The 26,389-nt window shown below is 45.0% G+C and overlaps 1 long non-coding RNA gene and 1 pseudogene across 1 annotated transcript; both read left to right on the forward strand.

Annotated features, from left to right (window-relative positions):
- Window positions 1–10,004: 10,004 nt before the first annotated feature.
- On the forward strand, window positions 10,005–17,737 carry LOC141570039 (uncharacterized). Its single transcript, XR_012493783.2, has 2 exons — window positions 10,005–10,362; window positions 15,354–17,737. It is a non-coding gene; the product is annotated as an uncharacterized LOC141570039 (long non-coding RNA).
- A 6,622-nt stretch (window positions 17,738–24,359) lies between these two features.
- Window positions 24,360–26,110, forward strand: LOC148759180 (inhibitor of growth protein 3 pseudogene; annotated as a pseudogene).
- The last annotated feature ends 279 nt before the right edge of the window (window positions 26,111–26,389 follow it).

Raw genomic sequence — 26,389 nt, forward strand, 5'->3', positions numbered from 1 at the left:
TCTGTACAACTTCTGTAAAATCTACCATGGGGGCTCCAGTTCATTCCAGGGCCCAATCCTCCTAGCAAGGGAAGCAAAGAAGAGAGATGCTGCCTTTTGTCATGTCAGCCTTTTGTGCCCCAGCTGAGTGGACAGCTTTGCTCTGTACTGTCTGTGCTATAGCAGTGGCAGCCCCACCCTTTCGTGTGCTTCCTCCCTGCCCACCCCCGTCCATCTGCCAAAGACCTGTTTATTCTAGAAGGCCCCAGAGTCTTCTCTGGGCAGCACAACAATTGCATTGGGTTCTTTCTCTGAATCCCTAGAGCTGTTTAAATTAGAAACTTCTGTGCCTCTACTTACGTTATTCTTCTGGAATTCCTTGTTCCTCTTTCACTTCCCGGTGAAATGTTATTCAGCTTTAAATGCACAATCAGTAGGTCATCTCTTATGTAAAGCCTCACCCCTCCCTTCAAAGCAGAAAAACGTGCTCTGTTACAGCACTTAAGTCGCACCGTGTTATCGACAGTGGAGGGCGGGTAAACCGCCAGACTCACAAACCAGAAACTCAGGCAACAAGAACCAAACCCTGATCTGTGGGTCTGCCAATTTCTGTAGTGTAACTGCTCCTACCATGGCGGATGTCAGGCCACCGATCTGACATTTCTGAATGTGGAGTTGGGAAGAGATAGGCACAGTTTTCATGTAGCCCATCCAAGTATTTGGGACCCGGAGCCAGGGAGTGTCTCTTGTTCATCTTTGGTGACTAGTGCCCAGTCCTGTGTTTGGCACGTAACCGGCATGCAGTGGCTGTTGGCTATACATATCCGTTATGGGAATAACTAGGTGGCCACCATGTCTCTCCGTGGGCCTGCCGGGTGGACAGATCTTTGGAGAGGGTAACTGTGACTGCCATGTAGCAATCATTACGCAGAGAGGACACCCTAAAGAAAACCACTTTACCCAATGAGATGCGGGACAAGTATTATGCACGTAACTGTCCTGATTCTGTGAGCAGGGACAGTTCTTTATCACGACCCTTCTCCACTAGTTTGCTTCTCAGGGTCTAAGATGAACATTGATTTGAAATGTAGCTACCACAGAAACTGGTGGCACAGGGAGGTCCCATGAGCACTGCGAAGGCTGCACGAGAGGAGAGGTGGGAACGCAGTGGCCACTTGCTGCAAAACGCATTTCCTAAAAACTGCGTTAGGCCAGAACTGAGCTTTAGGGCTCGCATAGTTTATGTGACATGGTTACCCTGGGGAATGGCATGTACACCAGATGTCAGCACTTGGGCACGAGAAGGAAGGAGAGCAGACACGGCCCGGGCATGGACGTCTGCACAGCTGCAGCCCCTTCTGTTCTGCCCTCTTTGTTGCTGCTTTCCATTCCTCTTTGGCTTTGTTCAGCTCAGTGTTCTGGGCTGTGACTAAGGTTTCATCATCTTCGGTGGCTAAGCAGACATTGATCTAGACACGTCTCCCTGTGCACATGCTTTGCCTGAAGTTGTATTGAGCGGACAGGTTGGCATTGCACTGTTGCTTTCCTTCTTCATGGTCACTTGGGATAAGGGGCTGCTTTGGAAAAGTGGCTCAAAGGGGGATAGGCTGGACATTCTAACAAGTGAGGTGAGAAACCAGAGACCTGGAATCTGGTCCTTGTAATTTGTCATCTTGAGCCATGAACTTGATAGTCACTGAAGCAATCTCTGCCTCAGTTTCCCTTTTTAGCCCGATCCCATTTACCTCCATCTCCAGCAACACATTTCTCCTCTGCCTTCAATCTCTCCTTACTTCAGGAGCCCTGTTCTCTCAAGATGTCCCCACAAAACTTCTTTCCGGATGCTCTGATAAACATCTACACGTTAGTATGAATTCAAGCTAATGTTCTCCCTCTGTGTGTGACACCACACTTAAAATCTCCAAGCAGGGCACTTCCCTAGGAGCAGCAAGATAAAGGCCAGCATGTGCAGGTCCTGTGACCACGTCCCTATCGAAACACAAGGGATAGGAAGGGACTGTTTTGAGGTGACTGCGTAAAACTCCTTATCTTTTTTACACGTAGGGAGAGTATATTATTTTAAACTCTCCTTCGTAGCTCAGCAAGCACCAGCGTATCCTGTCTTGGAAATTTGAGAGTATGTATGAAGACTGGAAAGCTGAAATTTTAGCACAGAAGACTCTGCCGCTAGAACCAACTTTCTAAAAATGTGCCATGTTATATAATCCAGGGGAAGGGATGGAAAAGTACCAGCTGGAGGGGAGCTGGAGACTTTCCTGCCTCTGACTCATTCGGGCAGAAGCAGTTGAATTAAGATGCATCTCAGAAAAGCCAAATAAAACCCACTCATTCTCCGGGGCTTCGGTTCACTGGGGGGAGCTGGAATGTCACCATGGGACAGAGCCCTCCTGGGTGCAGTTGTGCTTCCTCTGATGGCCCTTGAGGACTGCTTCCAGGGTCTTCTGTTCACTTCAGATGGCCGGCGCCGTCCTGCTGCAGCTACAGGCCCACATCGCTCCCAGGCAGACTGCCTCCAACAGCTACAGCTGGCTGCCCTCATCACCGCGTGCCTCTTCTCTGCCCTGTGGCCTCAGACCCTGCGGCAGGTGGCACTTGCAATGTGTTGTCATTAGTTAAACCGTCTGGTGGATCCTGCCACTGTCAGCTAACCAACTTGAGCACCTTTAACAGAAAGGAACGCGATGCGTTAGCTCAAAACAGTGCTTAGCACTTAGGCAGTGACAACATTGGCTCTCCTGTCGGGAATGATGAGGCTGATGCGAAGATGTTTCCAGCCCAGGGGGGCCTTCTGGGGCTCCCTCCGGTCATACCGGTCGCTGGCTAGCTGCCTTCTCTACCAGGAGAGTTATGTGTCACGCTCTCGGCCCGGCTCGTCCCCTTCCCTCAAGCCCTCAAACTGCTCTGGGATTTAGAAGGAAACTACCTGCCATTCCTAAATGGTGCCTTGGAAGGAACTAGTTTATCATATCGCTGCTCCATTAGGACAAACTAATGATTGGCTGGTGTATGAAGAGCCTAGTGTGGCTTACACATACTCCAAATCGAAAAAATGCATTGTTAAAGCCCGGAGAAGGAAGGAAGACCTGTTTGTCAGGACCACTAGTGCCTTACTAGCCCAAAAGGGTTCCAGGGTTACAAGTACCCCTAAGGGATGTGTTTACACACGCCTAAATCAAAGGGATGTGTTTACATACTTGTAGGCCCCTAAATCATAGAAATGCATTGCTAAATGCCAGAGAAGGGAGGACTCGGCACCTCAGGGGGAGAAGGAGAGAGAAGAGAAGGGAGAGCGGAGGCAGTTCTACCCATAAAGATAAAAATCCTCACACTATGTAAGGAGAGGCTGCTTCCCTCCCTTGGCAGCCCTCTGCATGTCTCGAAGTGTACTGGCTTTTACTAACAAACTTTTGGCTGTTCTATGCTGCACAAAATTCTGTCTCTTGACGGAATTCTTTTTGCAAGAAGACAAAGAGCCAAGGTACAATGTCATTCCTGGTAGCATGATGGAGGCTTTAAAAGACTGAGTGTTAAGTGGTTACTAACGTGTTTCCCTGAAAATAAGACCTGGCCGGACAATCAGCTCTAATGTGTCTTTTGGAGCAAAAATTAATATAAGACCCGGTATTGTATTGTATTATATTATATTATATTATATTATATTATATTATATTATATTATATTATATTATATTCATATTATAAAACCCAGTCTTATAGTATAGTAAAATAAGACCGGGTCTTATATTAATTTTTGCTCTAAAAGATGCATTAGAGCTGATTTTCCGGATAGGTCTTATTTTTGGGGAAACACGGTATAACACCTGGGTTTGTGGGGTTGGGGTGTGCACGAGGCCTGGCATCCTGAGAATGGGGGGAGGGGAAGGGAGCTCCGTGTGGAGTCTAGGCAGGAAGGAACTTTCCCCACCAAAAGAAATGGAGCGGCCTCTGCTTTGTCCCAGTGCTGATCCTCTGGCTGCGAGGATGGAGAGAGCGACAGCGCCCTCTGTTACCGCCCCCTGCTTCCCTGGGCGCTGCTGCTGGACACGCATGGCAGGAGGACGGGGGTACAGAGTTGCCATCCTCGAGCTCCTGGTCTGTCGGGCAGTTGGTAAAGTCTCTGAAATACAGGCTGTCCTGAGTCAGGAAAACCATAAAGAGAGCCAAGAAAAAAAGAAAAGAAAAAGGAGGTAGACCTCTGGCCCACAATTTCTTAGAGAATGTGGGTGTCTAACTTCCTAGCAATGGCATGAGGCATGTTCTTCACCCTGGTAGCTGCCCTGAGGGCCTCTTAGATCTTCAGATGTGACAAGTCATTGTCTTTCGGGACACCTGACTCAGTCTCGGAGAACATTTGATGTGTCAGATTGGGCCAAGTGTGAATGATGCCTGGGAAACCCGGCCAAGCACACAGACTGACCAACACAGCTCGTGCCCTGTCCCCGGGAAGACTGATGAAGTCCTAGTTTCTAGGACCCGCCGTATGTATGTCCAGGTTCTCCCGGGGATTCCGATGTGCGGCCCCGCTGTGGAGAGCCCGGGGAGCAATAGAGAATGACAGCAGGCGTTCCTGCTGTGTGGGCAGGAGAGCAGCGGGGTAGCAGCCCTAACTCTTCATGCGCTTGGAGACCGGTCGTGAGGCCCTCTCCAGCTTCTCTGTCCTCAGGTGTCGCTGTTCTCGTCTGCGCTCCTCTGCCATGTCGACTGCACCACAGTCCTCTGGGCACCATGTTCCTCTCAAGTCGTGGGAAAAAGAAGGAGCCATTGCTGCTCAGAAGGCTGCCAGTGTGGAGTCTAATGAAAGGTTTCCTCCCCTGAATTCAGGCCTTTTCCTCTGAAATGCTCACACCTAGAACCTCATTTTCATCGAGTCACATACACTGCTTCCTTAGACATCATTAACCTGTAAAAAAAAGTTTGGGAAATGGTATTTACAGAGCCTGGTGATGAATGGTCACCTGAGTCAGTACACAGGTATTCTGGGAGGTGCCTTGTTCGGCTTCTAGGGTTGCATTGGGCCCTATGACTAATTTTTGCTAAATGTTGCCTTTGGCTATCTGAAAAGATGTCTCTTATGACCAGGGAAGGCCATGTAGTTCCACAGACTAGAATTTCAGAGCTAGAAGGGAGTGTCGGTGTCATATGGTCTAATCTCCATTTGACATATAAGAAAACTGGGGAGGTCTAGAGAAGTGAATCAATGACTAAGTTCATACACAGACAAGTGGTAGAGACAAGACTGTAACACATGTCTTTTGACTTCGAATCCAGTGGCATTTCCACTATAGTAAGTATCACGCTGCTGTTCAGTTGTTCACCATAATCCCTAATCTACCTTAGACACACCGCCTTGTTGATATCTGGCCAAGCCACACATGATTCCTGGCCCAAAAGACAGCCATCATCTCTGGTATTTAGCTACTATTGTTCTCTTGACTTGCATGAATAACTGCAAGCTTGTGAATGAAGGATTTAGGAAATATTTCTCACCCCCGAATTCTACCCATTGTAAATGTAAGGAAGTGCTTCAACTATGAACACAATTAAGGAATTATCTTAAGGCTTTTAATAGAACACATGTGCTGTAGTTAAGAAAAGCAGAATCACATACGTTACTTTTTACACACACACACACACACACACACACACACACAGTATGGCTATGCATCACTGAGAATGTAACATTATTTAATGAGATCCAAAGACTTGTCATGTCTTATGTTAGTTCATAACACAGATTCTTAAGTGGTGTGTCATCTACAGAGACTGATGACTGTTCTTTAGATTTGCAGAGCTTTAGAGAACAATGAGAAAGGTTTCCATTCTTATCTGTAAGAACATCTAAGCTCTATCCGGGTTTAGTGTCTTTTTTTTTCAAGTTTGGGTAAGTCATTCATAGCTGGTAGTAGATTTAATACTTGTTAAAGTTGACATAACCTTGTGTAGCAGTGAGTGACATTTTAGTGACCAACCCTCCGTGTCTACATTTCCCAAATGTGATTTCAAAAAGACGTTGCTGGGCATGCAGCTCTCAGATTTAGCATTCTGACCCTCACTGACAGCTCTTGCATCTAAGAGGAGGGCTGAGCTTCATTTCCACACTCTGTGTTGTACACATCTAATCCTCTCCTTCCCTCCTACCCAGCTCACAAGCCCACTTTTGTGCTACTGGTCCATGCAGCCGGCCTTCTCTTCTTTCATTGGATCTCTGATCTTCCTTTTTGGTCGTCACGTTTTTCTAATGGTGAGCTAGCACCATTTTCTAATAGTGATGGGCGGAACTAGCAGAATTCCAGGTATTTTAAGATGAACCTTCGTGTATACACTTTAGCCTCCCCAGGCACCAGGGTCTTCCTGTGGGGCTTCATTAGGCACCGCTTGGCCTGTTTGATAGACGGACAACCTGACGCCCAGAAGGCAGGCTTCCCATGTCACTTTGGGAGAGTCCAGGCCAGGAACCCAGACTTGCAGGCTCTAATCACACGGCTCTGTGAGTCATTAGAATCAAAGGAAAGTTGGTAAACCATTATGGTTGCCACCCCTGCTTAGAATGTTTGATACTTCATCGGAAAGTACAGACGTGGTAAGCAGTATGCCTCTCAATTTTGAACCCAAGGACTTGCAGATCTTTGAAAGTAGGAGTAAGAACCTTTGGCAGTAACGAGCTTTCTTTTGCTCAGTCATGGTAGAATAGAATCACAGGAGTCCAGCCCTGCGGGATCCGTTGTAACCCTGTCCTTTTATGGAGGAGGACCCTAACCCTGGAGGAGGCTGTAACACCCCACAGTACAGACGGTCAGTGCATCAGCAGGTCTAGAAGCCAGCCAGCCTGGCTTCTCGTGAGAACAGCCTCGCTGCATCCCACAGCCTGCCTTCTAGCCACGTCCTCATGCAACTTCATGTAACGAAGTACAGTGAACTGCACATGTCACGGCCCAGGCCGTGTACTTTGAAATATTAAAAAAAAAAGCATTATAAGGTTTTTATAATAAACATCCCCCAACAAGAATATGTATGAAGGCTTTAGGACTGGGGCCTCCTGCCTCTGGCATACCATAGTGCTACGATGACAGCCGTCGTATTTTCAGATTACAATTATTGGGGCATGACTGACCATGACTAGGTGGAATATACAGTCTTTGGAGATGGAAATGTTGGATTCAGGAATGTTTGGATGGTTTATGGGCGGTGCTATCATAAGGCGACTTGAACCTGGAATGTGTGAAGCGATAGCAGATTGCTACTTGAGCTGATTTGGGTGTGACTATAGCGGCACTGAGGCGAGGAGGCACGATGAAGGTGATAATAACACAGTGTACATTTTGAGTTGGGCTCTCTTCACTGGAAGAAAGTAGAACTCATGTCACCTTGCTCAAAAGGGGTACCTCGTGCTGAATGCATGCACGCACCTTCCCAGTGTCACCTCGCCCCACCTGCCTTCCACCCCAGGCCCTCAGCTGCTGGCTCAGTGGTGGGAGCTCAGCAGCTCTGGCGCCTAGTCCCTAGTCCTGACCCAATGGTCTCGTGGTGGCCCCAGCTGCTCCCATCACATCCAGACTCAGATGAGGCGCTGCACTGTGGGGTGTGAGACTTGGGCTCCCAGTTGCTTCCTGGGGGGACTCAACCTAGAAGTATAGGTGAGTTCACACACCATTGATCAAAGTATGGGGTGGGGACGAGGGAGGTTTAGTGCCCCCATGCAATGAGTTCTGACCAGTGAGACAGGTGATGGAAGCAGTTGGCATGTAAATTCCTCTTCCTTCCCTCCCCACCTTCCTCCTGCCCCCACCCACGAACTCTTCTGGGGCAGTGATGCTGTTTGACCTTCCCTGAAATGTCCCACGTGACTGAACAACCAGTTGTGTTGTCTTTCGAGGCCATGACAGCTGTGTAGCCAGGTAGCATACACCTTGTATTTGCTTTTCCCATGTTCTCACTTCCCTTTCCTTCCCTTTTCTCTCTGTTGCCCTGGGATTGCACCTACCTCCCCAGAAAGCATCACCATGTAAAATTTGCCTCCGGTTTTGTTTCCTATGCAGGAGATCATTGTAAAGTTGCACGAGGTTTGTAAGTATAACCAGGCAGCCCTCAGCATCCATACCCAATTATTCTTTCTAACTCAGTTTGCCCTCGGGTGTGAATACCCTGGTTTTCTTTGTGATGGCATATTTGCTTCTCTATATGTGTTTGCTTTGATCTCCTCTTCTTCCTGGTTAGCCAATTATTTCTAGATTATTTACACCAAATCTCATAAGGAGCCAAACTAATTGGTTGAGCCACTGACTCTCACACTTATGGGGCAAATTTGAAGAATCAAGTCATGTCATGGATGCTGGTGAGTGTACGATGGGCAGGCCTGAGATCTGTGGCCGTCTCAGGCACAAAGAACACTAGTCTTCCTTCCTTAAGGCAGAGTCTGTTGGAAGGGCAGTCAGCTGGAAGGAGAAGTTGGGTGTGGCTTGTTCAGTAGAAACGACAGTGACACATGGAGGTGGGTTTTCAGTTATTGCAGTCAGACTTTCTGGGTATCTTTTGCAGCCTGGCAATATTTGTCTGTAGCTACCTGGCTGCGCACGTAGTTCCTTCATGCTGTTGTTCTGTATGTGGTTCAACCTCCCATTTTCAGGGATCATTTAGGCTCTTGGACAGTGATGGGTATCCTGCACGAAGAGCCAGATAAGGTGTGCTGTGGTGTAGAGGAGAATAAGATGCAGGTGAGAATTTCAGCTGTCGTGTTCCTTAAGAAGATGACAGCAAATCAAGGGTTACCCTTGCTGAACGGTTAACCGAGACACCTGAAGGAAGAGGGTCGCCTGGGGAGGGACCTGGCTAGTGGATGCGAAGTTGTTCCGGGACTGGGACGCAAAGTAGAAAAGATCAAGTATCAGCAGTTTGAACAATGAGAGGAGGATGAAGAAGAGAGGGAGCGAATGAAGGACCCTGGTGAGGAGAGAGGCCCTGGTGGCGACACTGGCCTCAGTTCGCATTCGCAGCAGTGGGAAAGTAGAGCAACGTGGGGCCGTGGGAAGTGCCGGGAAGAAGAAAAGCCAGCGCACTCACTGAGGACTTACTGTGCGTCAGACCGTGCGCTAAGTAAGGGCTTTATTTGGGTAATTTTGCTTAACCGTCATAGCAACCTCATGTGGTTTTACAGATGAGGAAACTGACATATAAAAAGGTGAAGTAATTTGCCTAAGGTCCCACAGCTGGACGGAGGCAGGGTTAGGGTTCAGACGTTCTCATGTTGCACCAACCCTGCCCCCCCCCCCCCCCCAAACCTTCAAAGATGAGGAAACTCGATGTATGTTGAGAAAAGCTCCCAGGTCATTACAGAGGATGTTTTTGGTACACATTTTTATTGTTTACTCTCCGCTGAAGCCTGTGACCTTTCTGTTGAGAAACACAGGACATAGTGGCAACAGAGTGACCCTACCCACTTACTAGATCATGGTGAAACGTCTGATCCACGCAGATCTGTTTCACAAGCATGACGGGAAGTTTAATGTTTTATACCAACTGTGCATTTAGAATCCCGGTCATGTGTTCATCCAATCATCCAGCTCATACTTACTGAGCTCCCTCTGTATACTGCATTCTGTAATGACCTTTTCTGGACCCTGAACCCACAACAGTGAACAGGAACACTGAGGCCCCACCCTTAGGGGCTCTTAGAGATGTGCCCTGGTAGTCACGAGCACGTCTGACTATGGAACACTGGATATGTGGTTAGTACCTATTGAGATGCACTGGGAGTATAAAATATGCACCAATTTTAAAGACTTAGTACAAAAAAGGTAAAATATCTCATTAATAATTTTTATATTGATTACATGTTGGACCAATATTACAAGGTCTGACAATTCAGTTTGCAAACTTGTTGCAGTGATGTTGCTGACTTTTTTTGATATCAGAGGGATTATTCATTATGAATTTGTACCAACTGGACAAACAGTTAAGCAAGTTTACTATTTAAAAGTGCTAAAAAGGCTGTGTGAAAAAGTTAGACGACCTGAACTTTTTGCCAACAATTCATGGCGCTTGCATCACAACAATGCACCAGCTCACACGGCACTGTCTGTGAGGGAGTTTTGAGCCAGTAAACAAATAACTGTATTGGAACACCCTCCCTACTCACCTGATCTGGCCCTCAGTGACTTCTTTCTTTACCCAAAGATCAAGGAAATATTGAAAGGAAGACATTTTGATGACATTCAGGACATCAAGGGTAATATGACGACAGCTCTGATGGCCATTCCAGAAAAATAGTTCCAGAATTGCTCTGAAGGGTGGACTAGGCACTGACATCAGTGCACAGCTTCCCAAGGGAGGCACCTCGAAGGTGACCGTAGTGATATTCAGCAATGAGGTATGTAGCACTTTTTCTAGGATGAGTTTGTGAACTTAATTTTCAGACCTCGTATATTGGACATAATGGGTTGTTAAATAGAATGTATTATTGAAATTAATATCACCTGTTCCTTTTACTTTAAAAAATGTGGCTACTAGAAAATTTAAGATTGCATATGTGGCTTGCTTTGTATTTCTGTTGAACAAGCTGGCCCGGAGAGAAAGCTAGATTCTGAGCACATGATGAGATGAGTGTTGAGCGCTGCTAAAGGGAAGTAAGACGTGCTACTGAGGCTGGAGGCACTGGCACATAACGTAGTCTAGACGGTCGGGGAAGGTTGTGTGAAAAGAAGCTTGTGTCTCCAATAAGTGGTCGGTTATGTGACGTCTAGTGCTCCTGCCAGGAGCAGCCGTCTGAACAGAGCAGCTGTTCTAAGGTATAGAGCATTCGTTCATTTAATGGGTATTAACACGTTAAACCCCTGGACTAGCTCAGCCCAGTTAATGATGGCCTGACTGCATTTGGAGGGTAAGCGGTGAGTGGTGCTCACTGTGTGTGCACGTGCGTGTGTGAAAGGGGCAGCGCTGGGTTGTAATTATGATGGTTAATGTTTATGGAGCATTTACTTTATACCTGAGATGGTCTTCCTAAGTGCCAATGTATTATGTCACCTCATCCCAGGAATGACTCTCTGAAGAGGTATCGTTATTATGTCTTTTGTTTCTTAAAAAGAATCAGTTTAAAATAATCAGTTTCCCAAAGAGGCATGTTTTTGGGGGCCAAACTCTGCTCTCCATCACCTTTCATGCAGTGACATTTAGAGATAACCCTTATATGATAAACACTCCTCGCTCAGTACCTGACACTTAATACATGCTCAGCAAATTGTAGTTTTATTATTGCTTAGAGCATCCTATTAGAGTGAATTGTTGCATTAAAATCACCCCATTTTGTAAACCCCAGACTTGTTAGCTGGGTAGCCACACTGAGTGTGGTCACGTCACAGTGTTGAAATGAGGGGACACATCTGCGTTCAGTCCCCAGTGTGTCCCGAGTGTGAACCTGTTGGGTTGTCTCAGCCATTTGTTTGCTGACTTTTTTCTCTTCTGGAAACGCTCTCTGGGCTCTGGGCTCACAGGAATTGGATCAGTTTTCTTTGGGGAGGTCATCTCAAGCGGGTGACAAACAACTGATTTCATAACCGGTGTAGTGCAGTTTTGGCGAACCGAGAGCAAACACAGAGACATTCCTTCCCTGGGCTTGGAGGCATGACCAGGCCACCCCTCAGGACACACGGAGGCGTCTGTTGGAGGCGATCCAGGGTAGGGGGTGTCACAGCATCTGATCCCTCCAAGGTGGAGTGGTGGGAAGCTTGAGCAAGGGAAACAAGCAAAACGTGACTCTCTTCCTGTCCAAAGTTGTGAAGAAGAAAACCTTCTCCAAAACTCAAAATATCCAGCCAGGATTCCTACCAGCGAACACAGATCGGTTCTCTAATTGACTAATTTCTCTGGGTTCTTCAGAGAAACAGAACCAGTAAATACACGTACACACATACATACATATACGTGTGTGTGTGTATACCTATATACATGCAGGTAGATATAGATATGGAGAGAGAGAGAGAGAGAGAGAGAGATTGAGATCGCTTTACTATGAGGAATTAATTGGCTCACACAATTAGGGAGGTTGAGAAGTCCCAAGATCTTCCTGTCTGTGAACTAGAGACCCAGGAAGTTGGTGGTGTAATTCAGCTCGAGTCTGAGCATCTGACAACCAGGGGAGCTGATGTTGTAAATTCCAGACTGAGGGCCAGAGAAGATGAGATGAGATGTCCCAGCTCAAACAGTGAGCAGGGAAAAAAGGGTAAATTGCTCCTTCCTCCTTTGTTCTACTTATGCTCTCAACAGATTGGATGATGCCCACCCACCCTGGGGAGGCCCATTTACTTTATTTGGCCCACTGATTCAAATGCGAATCTCATCTAGAAATGCCCTCAAAGACATACCCAGAAATAATGTTTAATCTGGGTATTCATGGTCAGTCAAGTTGATGCATAAAATTAACCATCACAATCTCGTCCATCCATCCATCCATCCATCCATCCATCCATCCATCCATCCATCCATCCATCCATCCATCCATCCAGTATGTACTGGGCACCTATTATGTTCCAGATAGAGAGTGTGATTCTGAAGAATCAATGAGGAGTAAACCCAGACGAGGCCTCTGCACCCCTGACACTGGTGGCTTAGAGGGACAGCAGACATTAATCAAATAATCTGAAAGGCTTTGCACTAGAAAGATGATTTCTGAGGTCCCTTGTGGCTCTCTAAAATTAAATAGTTCTCTTCAATTTCTGAACCTCAGTCATAAAGAGGATAGTCACCAGTTCCCGGCAGGCCAAGGTCCCACAGTGACAGGAATTCGCCTGCCTGGCTGGGAGTTTCCTTGACTGGCTGGGGAGAGTGTTTCCTTTCGTCAACAGTACCACCCTCAGCAGAAGTCAGGTCCCGGGTTCTGCAGGCTCCTTCCTCCACCTCGCTGGCTTCCCTCCTTTGCCCTGGTTTGTTATTTGTTTGTCTTGGGGGAGTGGTTCCATCTTAGCTTTGAGTACCTCTTACTCCACGCCACTGCAGAGCTGGTACTGGCCTGTGTTGAACATGACACCTCTTTGGCTGCCGTCCTGGCTTCGTTTCTGCTCCTCATGCCATCAGCTTGTTGCAACCTGGTGCAGCGTCCTGGGGCTTGCCACTGAGCCAGACAGCCACAGTCACTCACAAGGACTTAAGTGGCTTTCTTAGCCAACGGCCTTCCCTTACCCCTTCTCTTTCAGCTTCACCCGTTCGCGCACTTTCCAGGCCTCTTTGGTGGATTGGATGCTCAGTGTGGAGGGTCATTCATTTACAGGACAGGGGTTGAGTGTCTTCTGTGTGTCAGGCACTGGCTGGATGTTGAGACTCTACAAAGCCAACGGTGGGACTTCTATTTCATTAGGAAGAAGGAAGAAGGGGAAAGGACCCAGTGTGGAGTGTGCACACATACATACAAAGGCAAAGAAGAGAAAAAGAAAGAAGGATGAAAGGATTAGGAATTTAGGGAAGTAGAAGCTTTGATACAGAGTGAAGTAGTTTGAGATTGTAAAAACTGAAAAGATTGAATGAAGACTCAGGGTCAAAACATAATATTAAGGGAAATTTATTAGAGGAAAGTTGGCCTTAGTCTGTCCACTCTGTGCAAGACAGAAAAAGGAATTTACATAAGTTTACAAAAAGAAACAAAGGAATCACATCTCAATTGTGTGCTGAGAAAATCTTTTTAAGCTTAAATTTTTATCAAATTTATACATGCACCAAGCTTAAAGAGTCAAGGTTCATAATGAAACAGTGTGTCCGCATCCCACCCTTCTCCTATCTTCTTCACAGAGGCAGCCCTTTTATTGCTTTTACTGTTTATTTCTACTTCTTTGTGTTTTTAGTCTTCAACACCATTTTTGACTTCCCTCAATGGAAGCTTTGGTTCTCCTTCCCACCGTGTGTCCACAGCTTTCCTCCCAGGTTTTGGTCAGATTCATGTTTAGTGTTTTCTCCGACTATATATATGCTGAGCCCGGTACTATATTACATTAGTTACCAATGTCTGCATAGCCAGTTACCCCCAAATTTGCAGCTTAAAACAATGAACATTGCTCTCACTGTTTCTGAGGTCCAGGTGTGCCTTAGCTGGGACCACTGGCTCAGGGTCTCTCACAGGTGGCCCTGAGGGCAGCTGGCCGGGGCAAGGATCAACCCAGAGGGCAGAGTATTTCCTGCAGTTACTTCACTGTTGACTTCTTCGCCTCCATTTTCTCTTGTTGCTGTCTGTATTCCTGTTATTCAGGTATCGGACCCACTGGACCGATTCTCTAATTTTTTTTTCTTTCCTGTTTTCCATCTATTTTATTTATTTATTTTTTCTTTTTTAATTTATTGGGGTGACAATTGTTAGTAAAATTACATAGGTTTCAGGTGTACAATTCTGTATTATATCATCTATAAATATCCATCTATTTTATTTGCTCTTACTTTATAGGATATTTCCTCATGTGTATGTTCTAATTCTTCTATTGTTTTCCATTTCTGCAATCCCATTTTTAATTTTTAAGAATTCTTTTGCTTTTCTGTGTTATTTTTACATAGTACATTTTATGTTTCTTGTTTGACTCTCTGAAGCCATGAGTGATAGCTTCTCTTTGGGAAGGTTATTTCCCTCTTCGTACGCAGGCTCTGGTTTCTCTAAATTGTTTTTTCTATTTATTTCATGTGGTCTCTTTTTCTTATTAGAGATTTTCTTCAGTGGTCTGGCCATCTATGGTTGTTTCCTTGTATTTCAGAGTAGGAGATCATTATGTTGGGAGAGAGAAGTGCATGAGGATGCAGTGTGTTAACTGAGCTTTCGAGAAGGCCAGGCTGGCTGAGTTGCTGAGTTTGGGAACTCCCTTGGTTCCCCTGCTCTCCTGTCTCCTTGGTTTGGAGCAGAGCCCACAGAAAACTCAACCGATCTCTTGTCTAGGGGTGCAGGCCTGACTCTGAGTTCTGACAAGAAGGGTAGGGGGAGGTCCCCGCATACATATAGATCCATTTATCCCTTTCATCCACACCTCTAGTCTCCCCCAGATACTCATATGCAAGGAGAAGTGATTTCTTAGAATACATGTGAGAAGGAAGCTGCCACTTAAGTGGAACAGTAAAGTCTGATTAGTTTATCTGTGAAGGTGCCTTTCAGCCAATGTTTATCTCTGGTGGCAGAGGGGGTTTAGCACAGACCAGCGTGACTTTGACTTTGACATGCTCTGGGCCTGCCCCCCTCTGCCTCTTTGCTTGTGTCGGGAGGTGTGGTCTCCAGATAGGACGCATTGTGTCTCCCTGGTCTGCTTGCTGATTCCTGGGGCAAACAACATTCTGCTGATGGCTTGAGGCCTTGAACTAGATCAGTCATTTTTCTAACTTGCCACTTATCTTCTGGAATAGAGACGGGAAGAATTGTAACACAAATATCTGAAGATGCAGGAGAGACCTACCAAGTAATCAGCTTTCCGGTTATCAGCGTCCGTGAGCGGCAGTGTTACGCTTCCTGACTGAGCACAGCGTGGGGACAGGTCATGCATGTGCCAGGGGAGCCTGCTTTCTCAGACACTCGTGAATATATGCACCAAATTATCGCAAGAGGAATACACACTGGACAGTCCGTTGGATTAAATGAATTCAGCTCAACTACTGACTGAAAGAAGAGGCAGTTACAGCTGCAAACCCAAGAGGCAAGGGAAAAATATTGCCTCTAAGAACACGAGCAATTTTATACTCTATTTTCTCAAGAACAAATGATGAGTGTGTCAGAATAAGAATGGCCGAATACTTGAGAATTTTTGTCTCCAGAAATGTATCTTTCATTACTGCTTTTCATGAGCATTTTCTGAACAGGACAGCGCTATGGCATCCTGTCTGTCTGCGCCATGCTGAGTATATTTTGCAGAAGCCATCCATCATTTTGCTTCCCCCACTCCCACTTTTTTTCTTTTAGCTATCACGACGGGTCTAAATAAACCACTGCAATGTTTCCTTAATTTTCTCTATCAGTAAGATACATGAAAGCTTAATGGATTCCCCAAGTAGTAAGGCCTTCCAACTCAAGGAGCAAAGAAATAAATAGATATTAAAACTGCCCAATATCAAATAGCTACTGATAGTGATATCATTTCCGCTCTGGGAACGTAATTATCCCACTTGAATAATACATTTAAAAAAATCACCTCTAAGTATGAGAGTCCCCACATTAATTCCTCTTATCATTTGCTAGACTTTAACACCTTAGCTAAAAACAAGACTGTTTTCCCTCAAAAGTTGATATTTTTTAAACAAGCTTTGTTGAGCTATAATTCACATACCACAAAATTTACCCTTTTAAAGTATGTAATTTTGTGTGTTTTTTTTGTGTGTGTATATTTACTGAGTTATGCAACTACCACCTTAATCTATTTTTAGAACATTTTCATCACCCTCAAAAGAATCTCTGTATCCATTTGCAGTCACCCCATTCCCCCAACCCTCAGCCCCAGGCAACCACTAATCTACTGTCTGTCTATAGATTTGCTTAGGCTGGACATTTCATAAGAATGGCCTCATCTATAAAACATAGTCTTTTGTGACTGGCTTCCTCCACTTAGCATAGTGTTTTTGAATTTCATCCATATTGTAGCGTGTATTAGCACTTCATTCTTTTTTATTGCCGAATAGGAGTAGCCCATTGTATGGATGGACCACATTTATAAATCTGTTCATCAGTTGATGAATATTGGGATTATTTACACTTTTTGGTTATTATGAATGATGCTGCAATAAAGTTTGGTGTGTAAATCTTTGTGGGGACATATATTTTCGTTTCTCTTGGGTTGATACCTAGGAGAGATACTGAGTCATACTGTAATTACATATTTAACATTTAACTGCCGAACTGTTTTCCAAAGTCATCGCACCATCTTCAGTTTTTACCAGCAATGTATGGTGCTTCCAATTTCTTCACATCCTTGGCAATACTTGTGATTGTCCATGTTTTTAATTTTAGCCATCCCTGTGGGTGTGAAGTGGCATGTCATTGTGGTTTTATTTGCCTTTCCCTAATGATTGAGCATCTTTGAAGATCTTATTGAGTATTAGTGTATATTCTTTAGAGAACTGTCTATTCAAATCCTTTGCCCATTTTTAAATTGGATTTTTTTGTCTTTTTCTCGTTGAGTCATCAGAGTTATTTATATATTCTGGATAATAAGCTCATATTGGATATATGATTTGCAGAGATGTTCTCCAAGCCTGTTGGTTGTCTTTTACTATCTTGATGATGTTGTTTGAAGCACATTTTTAATTTTGATGGAGTACAATTTATTAATTTTTTCTTTTATCATCTGTGTTTTGGTGTCGTGTCTAAGAAATCATTGCCTAATCCAACATCATGAAAATTTACTACCATATTGTGTCTGAATTTTATAGTTTTCTTTCATTTAGGTCTATGATCCATTTTGAGTTAATTTTTTTGTATGGTGGGAAGTAGGGGTTCAGATTCATCCTTTCGCATATCCAGTCGGTATCCATTTGTTCCCAACACCGTTTGTTGAAAAGATTATTCTTTCTCCATTGAATTACTTTGACACCATTGTTGAAAATCAGTAACCACTCACGTAAGGGCTTATTTCTGAATTCTCTTTTCTATTGATCTGTATGTCTATTCTTATACTTGTACCACACTGTTTGATTATTGTAGCTTTGTAGTAGGTTTTGAAATCAGGGAATGTAAGTCCTCTAACTTAGTAGTTATTAAAAAAATGATGCCTATTTTTAAATAAAGCGTTGTTTGTCATACAGTTTGTCTATTTTTTAGAACTTTTAGATTTTGAAAGGTTGGCGGAAATCAGTTGATATTCTTTTGTGGAGGTCCAAAGCTTCTACATACCCAGCTGTCCAACAATAAGAAAATTGTATACCATGGTTTCTCATCCGTTTGTAATGGGCATGTGTCAGCCTTTGGCTGGTTGTGGAGACCTTGAAGAGCCTTACTTCAGAAGTTTGATTTGTTCAACAGACATTTACCAAGCACCTCCCATGTCATGCCTGTGCAAGAAGCTGAGGAGAGAAAGATAAATGGGACAGTCTCTGCATTCAGAATGCTTACAATCTAGCAAGGAACCAGTCAGAATGTGATTGCTGACTTTCAGATTGTCAACTTAACTCCTTCAGTTTATAGATTTGAAAAGGAAGCCTAGAGAAAGAGGCTTGTGTGAAAGCAATAGTGTCCATACAAGTAAGTAACTGTGAGCGCAGTGCCCTGCACATAGTAGGCCTTCAACAGATGTTTGCCATGATTGCTCACTAGACGATGTGGAGGCCAGTGGCTAGCACGTCTCACCATGGAAGGACGGGCTCAGAAGGCTGAGAATATGCTCCATCTCTCCCTGGAGGCTGACTCCCACACTTAAAGCTTCCTTTGTGCTCACGGCTCAGCCTCAGGTGATTGGCAGCACTCTTGGCAGTCAGCTTTGCCCTGGAGTCTGCATTTGCCGGTTCTTTCTTTTTGGGCCTGGGTATCTTGAGACAGGTTGAATAAGCACCCTGGAGTTCTGCCAGAGTCACAAGACGAGGAAGGGCCAGAAGACAGAGGAGCAGGGTGAGGAGGTGGGGGTGGGGGGAGTGCAGAGGAAGTTCACCATCATGTGGTTTCAATGGCTCAAGTATGCTTAGGCGCCAGTGTTCATTCAAACAATTTAGACTTTCAGAAAGCCTGGCTCTTCCTCGCGGAGTCATTTGTTTACTCCTGTCTGGTGGGCTTCTCTGGCCATTTCCCCACACTCATGAACCCAGAGTGCTCCAGGCAGAGCCTTTCTTCCTGCTGGGAAGGTGAGCAATTCCAGGGGCCCGAAGTCCTGCATGAAGTCAGCTGTAACCCAGATCTGCTGTGGCCAGTATCCGGCTCCTGAGTGGGTAATAAAAGGATGACCAGGTTTTGTGTGCACCTGTCTGCCACTTGTGGAGGAAATTAATTTGAATACAGAGCAAGGTTAGCTGCACAGCAGAAATGAAAGAGAAAGGCTTGTCTTGGTTAAAAGCAGGAACTGGAGACTGATCGCCTCAGCTGGAATTGGGGCTCCGTTAGTATCAACTGGAGATGTTGGGCAATTTACATGTCTTTTCTGTATCCTGATTTTCTCATCCAGCACTCCCAACCTCTCTTTCTTTTATCCACAGCACTATTATATTATCTTTTAATATGCTATGCCATTTATTTGTTGTGTTTATTGTTCACTGTCTGTCTTTCTCATCGCCCACCCATAAAGGGCAGCCATCTTTGCTTTTGTGGCTGTTGTTTTTTGATGTATCCTAAGACTCTAGAAGACTTAGGACACATAGTAGGTACTCAATAAATATTTCTGCAATGTGGTTACTAATAGTACCAACGTCAGCTGGACAGTTAGGAAGATTAAATGGGTTAATACTATAATAGGTTCAGGGCAGCGCCCACCACCTGGTAAATGCTACACAAGTAAAGTGACCACACGTCCCATGTCCAGTTGGCCTGGGACAGTCCTGCTTTAGACTCATGTTCTGGAGTAATTACTAGTAGAGCTCTCTTTCAGAAAAAGAGAAGACTTGTGCTAAGTGACTAAGACTAATGCTAAGTGACACGGTTTTCCTACATGTAAGTGTTTTTACTTATCTATTTATGAAACTTAAAAATAATTACCTGCTATTTACCAACTACCATGTTAGAGGCTAAGAGCAGCGGCCATAGTTCGTTCCCTTCCATGACTTCCAGTCTGTGGACTCTCCCACTGGAGACCTTGAAGAACATGATTAAGTAGACAACCACATGACTCGAACACGTGGCTAGGAAGAATAATTGGATTTACATCCATGCTATTCTTTGCTGTTTTGTGAAGAAGCTGTTTTTCATTTATCAGTTTATACAGCAACCCAACAAGTGGAAATGATTACTATCCCTCTTTACTGATGAAAAACAGGTTCTGAGAGGCCCAAGAACTTGGTGAACGTGCAGAGCACTGGTCCCAAGGCTTGGATTCCGCCATGTTTTCCTGCTGAGTAACTGTCTGCTCAGAGCTCCCACCAGATGGCCCGGCAGTGCCTGTGTGACTGGGACTCAATCATTCCGCATTGCTGTACGATAAGCAGCCTTTTCCCTATGAATTCTTTAAAAAACACCGAGATTACACTGATTAAAGTTAGGATACACAGTTTGAATTAAAGGCAAGGCACAAGAATCTAATTATTTTGATTTCTAATCTTGTCTGGTCAATGGAGCACATCCATCCTCAGATCACGTCTGAGACAGTCCTGTCTGGTGGTGCAGGACTTGCAGCTTTTCTCACATTCCCCTGCCTCCCCCTAGTGACTGAGTCCAGAACTACTATTATATGTGGGAGTAATAGGTAATGTATTACTGATACATATTTCTATTACTATCATATATATACATAAAAATATTTGCAGTAAGAGTTATTGCAAGAACACAGAAGCTATGAATAAAGCCAAACCTTATCTATTTCCGTCCTTTCCTCCCTCATGCCTAATCTCTGTGAAACTCTACTACATACCAAGGACACAAAGATAAAAGCGTGACCCAGCATTTCCCCACTTTGGGCGCTTTGACAACCCCTCTTTGTACCAAAAGAAACAAAGAGGATTTAAAATTTCAAAGAGGAGTGGAAATAACTACTCTTACTGTTTCTAATGTTTCCTATATAAAGTTAAACACCACGTGGCACTGAGACTTGCATTAAGGGAATAGGACCACTTTTTTATTCTGTATCTCACTTTTGTCCTCTTCTAACCCCCTTCCCACTCCTCTCCCCTCTTCTTCCCTCCTCCTCTCTCCCTTCCTCTCTTGTCCTACTCTTCTATTCGTTTGTGTTTTATCTCCTCCCATCATCAAGATTCCAAGGCCAGGCAGCTGAGGCCAACACCCTGAGGTTGTTGTCATGCCTGCAGCGATCGCTCACCTGTGTGTTAGGACAGTTTCCAGCAGTTTGCAGATGGTAAACACGCAGAGGCAGGGTGGGCAGGAGTCAGGCTTCTCATGACTGGAGTCAAATACACACCAAGGAATTTGCAATCAGCCACTTAGAACAAGGCAAGACTGCATTCTATGTACGTCCTGCCCTCCACTTGGAAACCAGGAAAGGAGGGAGAGGTTCTAGTATGTTCTCTTTACAAATGGACCCTGTGGCTCCATTCTACCACCTAATACCCAGAGTGTAGCTTAGCATCCAGGCCTCCATCACTGCTCTGCTGCCCCTGGGAGCTGCCCAGTGTCACTGGACCACTTGTTCCTGGGTCACTCCCAGCCTACTGCTGTCATTATGGGTCTCAGATGAGACCTTTGAAAGCCACAGAAATAATGCTTCTCGCCATGCTAGTGGCTTGAGGAAACTTGAGAAAGGTATTCTATGGGTGTTGCAAATAGAATACCAGGTAATTTTTATCTGTGTACCTCGTATTATTGTAGCCAAACACACTGAAATTAAATCCAGTGTTTCTCTCTCCTGCCAGAATGGAAACAGCCACAGAGCTTGAATTATGCACATTTATCTTTATGTCCCCAATGTGTGGGACATGATTGGTGCTCAATAATTGCTTGTTTTAAGAATGAATGAGTGAATGAATGAATGATGAACCTCAGCAATACTTTGTCATTCAAATCAGAAACACAAATAATTTATTTTTTTCCTAAGTACGGTTTCTAGGCCAACAGATACGTGTGCTATAAAGGCTTTTGAGAATGGTCTTCATGACTTTATAATCTTCCTGGTGAGATACAGGACATAAAGTCACATGTGAAGAAAAGATAGAAGATACCAGGCTCCAAAGGCAAAATAAATAAATGAAACAAGAAAACGCACAAAGGCAAACGGTCTAATAAAGAGTACCCACAGATTCTGATAACCTAGGGAGAGTTTCCAGCCACGATGGTCACTGTGTTAGTAGTAAGAATAAAAAATGCAGCATTCTACCCTTTCCTCGCCAAGGTTAGTCAAAGGCACAATCTCTTAGTGTCATTGTGGAGAGAGAGTGTGGGATTGTCTGGAAACTGAGGCAGGCAATAGCCAGAGGACTTACTCAAATTCTCACATCAAGTTAAGATACCAAACTCTGATGGTGGGTGGATTCTGCTTTGCTTGTTGACAGCTGAATAATGAGCAGATACGCTTATTCTGGGCAGTAGTTTTTCTTCTGGCACGCCTGCACATCAGGCAACTGTTTCGCCTCTTCTCACTTGACTTTCAGGAGCTGTTCTCCTTGTTTGTGTCCTGGGCACTCCTCTGTCCCCCACCGCCCCCCAACCCAGGGCTTTGTGGGCTTCCTTTCTGTCAGGTTGTCAGATTGCAGACTGCAAAGTGCCATTGGCATTTTAACCTGGGAACGCCCTAGCTCTGAAATTCTTTTCTGATCTAGGATGTCAACTCAATTCATTGTGGTAATTATTTTGCAATATCTACGTATGTCAAATCATTATGTTATACACCTAAAACTACTGTAAATTATATGTTATATGTCAATTATATGTCAGTAAAAAAAAAGAAAGATTTTTAGTAGAAAAATGTTAAATTGGGTTGGTGGGAAGCAGAAATTTTGGAAGAGGGAATTGGGTGTTTTCTAAACTGATAGGGTAGGTGGATAGATAGAAATGAGCAGGGGAAGGAGAGACTTAGCCCCAGTTAGAAAGCCCCTCGCTGCAGCTCCTACCTGGGTCAACCCCTGGCAACTGCCCAGCTGGACTCCAGCTTACACATACCTCTACAGATGTGTTTTCACATGCCGCTAAATCAAAGAAATGCATTGTTAAATGCCAGAGGAGGGAGGACTCGGCACTTCAAGGGGAGGAGGAGGAGAGAGAAGGGAGAGCGGAGGCAGTTCTACCCACAGGGATAAAGAAAAGCCTTCCCCCATGTGAGGCGAGCCCTTCCAGGTCTCGGCGTGTGCTCGCTTTTCCTAGTAAACTTCTCGCTGTTCTATGCTGCACAAAATTCTGTCTCTTGACTGAATTCTTTCTTCAAGAAGACGAAGAGCCGAGGTACAATGTCATTCCCGGTAACAAAACCACTCCCAGTAGATGACTCAGGTCTTCTCCTGCTCTTTCCAAAAGGACATCACGTGACTGGACATAGGGGAGGCTGATGGCTGCTCTAGGAGGCGCTCGGCTTTGAACTGAGGCTGCAGGGTGCTGGCTACTTTGGGAGACTGCCCGGGTTCCCATTGTGGCCTTGGGGACGACGGCAGCTCCAAAACCTAAGGCATCTATCTGCTGCCAGTGGGCACCTCTGGTGGGAGTGATGATTTCAGCTTGGTGGCGTTTCAGGTCAGGCATGTTGGCTGCCTAGAGCTTGCACCATTGGTGTCCATGTTTGAGGGCAGTTTGGCCATTTGTGTTGGGCCGTTGTGGTGACCAATGCTTTTCATATTTTATCAAAGTGGAGAAAAAGCACAATGAGAACTATGTCCTTAGGAACTGACATGGGTTTGTGAAGGAGCGAAGTGCAAAGCAGGGTGTGGCTTTCAAATGACAGCACATTAAAAAATCCTTGGCTTAGACTTAATTTATGTTAGAAGTGCAGATATCTGAGAGCATACCTACGTCAAATATCATTCTAAGATTATTCTTTTAAAACTCAGAGTTGTGTTCTAGCCCAGTCTCTGCCACCTACTGACCAGGTTACTTTTAGGGGGCATCTCTAAAAGGATAAACTTGCACAGCGGAGCCCCATGTTCTTTTGAGCTTCCAGAATTTAGCTCTGAAATAATGTTAGCTTTAGATGTCCTCCAGTGGCTAAAATTATAATTGCAGGTTACACAAACACAGAATTTCTGGTTGCAAGAAGAAACCTAACTTCTACAGTAACACAGAGATTAATTACCCTTCTAAATGAAATCATGCAGGTACCACAATTGCCACACAGGCCCTCAGCAAACAGTGCAAATTAGTGCCACAGAAAGCTTGTCCTCACTGTACTCCAGAGGAACTTTCACGTAAGTGTCCAAAGAAACCTTGACAAATGTATTGACTGCAGTATTGTAATAGCAAAAAATGGGAAACAGCCCAAATGTCTATCAATGGGATAGTAGCATATTTGCACACTGAAATGCTATACAGCAGTGAAAATTAATTACCTAGAGTTACAGCTCTCAACCTGTGAGTGGAACTGTTAGGTCACAATGTAAGTGCATCTCGAATGCAAATTGCCCTCCCATTAACTCTATTAGTTTTACCCATTAACTCTATTAGGTTGGTGCACAAGTAATTGTGGTTTCCGCAATTATTTTTAACCTTTTAAACCGCAATTACTTGTGCACCAACCTAACAGCTGTGTAGGAGAGGTTCCATTTCCTCACATATTCACCCGATACTTGGAATTGTCTGACTTCATTTTTTCTGTCAATCTGATGTGAAATTCTATTTTATCTCTTAAAATAAGTTTTCTCCTCATTACTAGAGAAGAGAAATGTGGGGGAGGGGACGAAACTCCAGCCACAGCAAGTTCACAGATAAACCTGTGGACCCCTTCCTTCCGCCGCTCTCAAGGCCGGGATGTTGTCCGTAGAGGACCACCTGGAGGTGATGGAGCAGCTGCCAGCGGCCTGCGGGGCCACTTCACCGAGATGCACGAGCTGAACCCGCGGGTGCAGAAGACAGTGGCTCAACTAGAACAGCGAGTCCGAGGATTCTTTATGAATGTAAAATCCAAACCAAACCAAACCAAACCAAAAACGGAGAGAAGAACGAATGGCGTCATCATAAAAGATTCCTGTAAGGCTTCAGGAGAGGCCGAGGAGAAGGCGCGGCTGGCAAAGAGATCTCTGAGGCAGTGAAGTGACCAAGCTGGGTCAGGACGGGGCTAAGTTTCACATGGAGCTGGGAGCTGATGATGCTGGAATTACAGAAACACTAGCGAGGTGCTCTTTGGAATCAGATACTCCACAGCCAGGGAACGGTCACCAGCTCACTCACGTACTCCCACGGGAAAAAGGGAATATAATCCGGTTTCCCAGCATCCGACAGCAGATCATGTTCCTGAAAAGAAGCTTATGTCGGAAGCTCTTCTGTCCACCCCGACGTTAGATGCCTGTAAGGAAAACCCACTAGGTCGTGGGCATAACAATTCCACAGCTTCTTGCAGCAGCGCTCACAGCGTGAGCCCCTCTCCACCTCTGGCATCCTGGCTCATTAAATCAGGAACTTGTGCAGGGGCAAGTACTGTGGCAACAGCCCGCAGTTCACGCTACAGCTCAGATGAAAGAGGGGCAAAGAACATCAAGTGTGAATTCCAGTTATGAAGCATTCAGCTGCGAAGAGAATTTCCAGTGCCCAGGGAACGGCTGGCTGGTCACCATCTTCAGTACTCGTGATGATTTTAGCACAGATTGCCAGGTCCTCAGCAGTGGACTCGCGCAGTGGGAGAAAGAGCAAAACCAGCAGGACTTCAAGCCAGGAATCATCATCTTCCTCCTCCACTTCTCCTCATCACATCCCTCATCATCCACAGTGGCCTGGAACTCGCTCAACAAACAGCTGTGGTACCAGAATCTGATTCCCCCTATGAGGTTGATTGGACCGATTGCCCCGAGGCATTACGGTGTTGCCCTGGTCATCAGGTATCCTATGGTGGGATGGGCTGTGATCACCGAGGTCACCCCGTGGAATGGTCCCAGGAGGGGTGCCCCGACTGACACAGGCACCGGAGGGAAATGGTACTGCCCACAATGCACTGCAGCAATGGAGCGCAGAGGCAGGTGGCACAAACCAACGCGGTCACTTCATTTGAGGAAGAAAACAACTTCAACTCAACATCTTACAGAGGACTTTAAAAAAGGAGACAAGAGAAAGAAGAAACACTGTATTTCCAAGCAACCACTTAAAAATTTTCATAAGACAATCCTGTAGGATCTTGAACTTGAATTTTATGGGCTGTATTTTAATAATGTAAGGAAATTATTTATGCACTTCTGGTGTGCCATGAATATTGTTCCAGTTAGTCTTGGATTATTTCAAGGGCTAACATACGCAGATATTTGTCCTCCGTCACCATTTTCTCTATGGGCATTCTATAATTTAGACTTCAGGGAATTCCAACGAAGAAGATTTTAGGAAATATATTTTATATTCAACAGGTATATCCTGCTGCAAGTACTGTACTCCAGAGCTGTTCTGTAACACTATATAAATGGTTGCCCCCCCCCAAAAAAAAAAAAAAAAAGTGCTCCTAAAAAGAATTTAAGACAATGGTTTTATAAGTGCCTTTATAATAAGCTTTGTTTCCTTGTGAAACTAATTCAGCAGGCTGAAGGAAATGGTTCATGTGATAAAATGGGCTGGTATCCTCTAGCGTATTTAGGTACATAAACAGAAATGCCTGTAGGTAAAAACTAATCTGTGCCACTAGTCTTTATATATTTCTGTATCCAGACAGTGCAGTTCATGAGCGTGGGAATGGCAAGGGCTGAGGGGAAAG

This window comes from Rhinolophus sinicus, chromosome 1, assembly GCF_057876585.1.
Source record: "Rhinolophus sinicus isolate RSI-liver-muscle chromosome 1, RSI-T2T, whole genome shotgun sequence".
NCBI lineage: Eukaryota > Metazoa > Chordata > Mammalia > Chiroptera > Rhinolophidae > Rhinolophus > Rhinolophus sinicus.